The following is a 2,684-nucleotide window of genomic DNA, read 5'->3' as shown; positions in this document are numbered from 1 at the left end:
GCTAACTAATTAAAACATAGATTGTTGAGCTCTAATGTTGATTCAGTAGATTAATGGTTGGGCCTGAGAATCTGCCTTTCTTGCAAGCTCACAGATAATGCTGATTCTGCTGGTTTGTGGATGAGTTTGAGAACCACTGACCTCAAATGTCTTATCCTCTCAAGGTACTTCTGAAGATCTCTCCTCCCATTCTCTGACTGAACACCACACAGAGAATCCCTCATCTGAGGAGCACATTTACTGCCTCAGCATCCTCTGCAGAGCTGCCTTCACTTCCTGGTTCTGGAGGCTGTAGATGAGGGGGTTCAGCAAGGATGTGATCACACTGTACTGAATGGAGATCACTCGCTCCAACACTGAGCCTGAGGCAGGGCTGATGTACCTGAATAGAGCTGTCCCATAGAACAAGAGCACCACAGTGAGGTGGGAGGAGCAGGTAGAGAAGGCTTTGGCTTGGCCCTCAGAGGAGCGGATGTTCAGAATGGCAGAAATGATTCTGGAGTAAGAGAAGAGGATCAGGGGAAGTGTCAGCAGTCCCAGAAATGCACTGGACCCTGACAGAAGGAATTTGTTGGCAGTGGGATCAGTACATGACAGAGAGAAGAGTGAGGGAAGCTCACAGCAGAAGTGGGAGATAATGTTGGACCCACAGAAATGTAACTTGTGGATGAAAAGATTATTTACTAGTGAGTAGAGAAACCCCATCACCCATGCTGCACTAACCATTACCATGCAGAGGCCTGTTCATGACCATGGTGTAGAGCAAGGGGTGGCAGACAACAGCATAGCTGTCATAGGCTGTGGCAGAGAGAAGACTGGCTTCAGCACACCCAGAGAGAAGAAAAAAGAAACTCTGGGTGATGCAGCCCCACACCGAGATGCTTTCCTCTGAGATAGGAAGTTCTGTAGCATTTGGGGCATAGTAACTGAAGAGAAGCAGATATCTAGGAAGGACAGATGTCCTAGGAAAAAATACATGGGGATGTGGAGGTGAGAATCCCCTCTGATCACCAGGATTATCACCAGATTCCCCATCAGGGTCAGGAGGTAAATCCCCAGGAACAGCACAAAGAGCAGAGTCTGGATGTGGCAGTCAGCAGACAGCCCAAGGAGGATGAACTCAGTGAAGAAAGTGAAGTTGTTCATGGTTGTTTATAAATTCCATCCCTAGAAAGAAACCAACTGTTTTACAGAATCTGAGTAGTTTCTAGTAATTAGAATATCATTCCCACACCCTAAAACTTTTCAGGAAATACTCCTTTCAGCTTAAAAATAGAAAAGTAAACAAGTTGAGTATTTTCAGTTGTGACTGCTATGGGTTGAACTGTATCCCTTCCTCTCCAAAAATATGTTGGAATTCCTAATCCCCAGTACCTCACAATGTGATCTTACTTGGAACTAAGATAATTGCAGATGTGGTAAATTAAGATTAGCTCATACTGGAATGGGCTCTTAATCCAATAGGACTGGTGTCCTTATAAGAAAGAGGAGAGCTCCATGTGAAAACAGACACACAGAGACAGCCATGTGACAAAACAGGCAGAGATGGGGGTGATGCAGCTGCAAGCCAAGGAATGCCAATGATTGACAGCCACCACCATAAACAAGGCAAGGAAAGATTCTTCCATACAAGTTTCAGGAGGAAGTGGCCCTACTGACACCTTGATTTCAGACTCAGTCTCTAGAACTGTGAGACAATAAATTTCTTTTGTTTTTAATTTTTATTTACTTATTTTTTAATTTTATTATGTTATGTTAGTCACCATACAATACATCATTGGTTTTTGATGTGGTGATCCACGATCCATTGTTTTCGTATAACACCCAGTGCTCCATGCAGTACGTGCCTTCCTTAATACCCATCACCGGGTTAACCAATCCCCCCTTCCCCCTCCCCTCTAAAACTCTGTTTGTTTCTCAGAGTCCATAGTCTCTCATGGTTCATCTCTCCCTCCAATTCTCCCCCACCGCATTTTTCCCTTCCTTCTCCTAATGTCCTCCATGCTATTCCTTACATTCCACAAATAAGTGAAACCATATGATAATTGACTTTCTCTGCTTGACTTATTTCACTTAGCATAATCTCCTCCAGTCCCATTCATGTTGATGTAAAAGTTGGATATTCATCCTTTCTGATGGCTGAGGAATATTCCATTGTATATATGGACCACATCTTCTTTATGGACCATTCATCTGTTGAAGGGCATCTCGGCTCTTTCCACAGTTTGGCTATTGCAGACATTGCTGCTATGAACATTGGGGTGCATATGGCCCTTCTTTTCACTACATCTGTGTCTTTGGGGTAAATACCCAGGAGTGCAATTGCTGGGTCATAGGGTAGCTCTATTTTTAAATTTTTGAGGCACCTCCACACTGTTTTCCAAAGTGGCTGTATCAACTTGCATTCCCACCAACAGTGTAAGAAGGTTCCCCTTTCTCCACAACCTCTCCAACATTTGTTGTTTCTTTCCCTGACCATTTTTGCCATTCTAGCTGGTGTAAGGTGGTATCTCAATGTGGTTTTGATTTGGATTTCCCTGATGGCTAATGATGATAAACATTTTTTCATGTGTCTGTTAGCCATTTGTATGTCTTCTTCAGAGAAGTGTCTTTTCGTATCTTCTGCCCACTTTTTGACTTGATTATTTGTTTTTTGGGTGTTGAGTTTGAGAAGTTCTTTATAC

At 43.3% G+C, this 2,684-nt stretch overlaps 1 pseudogene; it reads right to left on the bottom strand.

Moving 5' to 3' along the window:
* Positions 1 to 237: 237 nt before the first annotated feature.
* LOC110579121 lies at positions 238 to 1,146 on the bottom strand (annotated as a pseudogene).
* Between the last annotated feature and the right edge of the window lie 1,538 nt (positions 1,147 to 2,684).

Source organism: Neomonachus schauinslandi, chromosome 5 (genome assembly GCF_002201575.2).
Source record: "Neomonachus schauinslandi chromosome 5, ASM220157v2, whole genome shotgun sequence".
Classification (NCBI taxonomy): domain Eukaryota; kingdom Metazoa; phylum Chordata; class Mammalia; order Carnivora; family Phocidae; genus Neomonachus; species Neomonachus schauinslandi.
The sequence above is the reverse complement of the archived record's forward strand: the minus strand, read 5'-3'. Positions and strand labels throughout refer to the sequence as shown.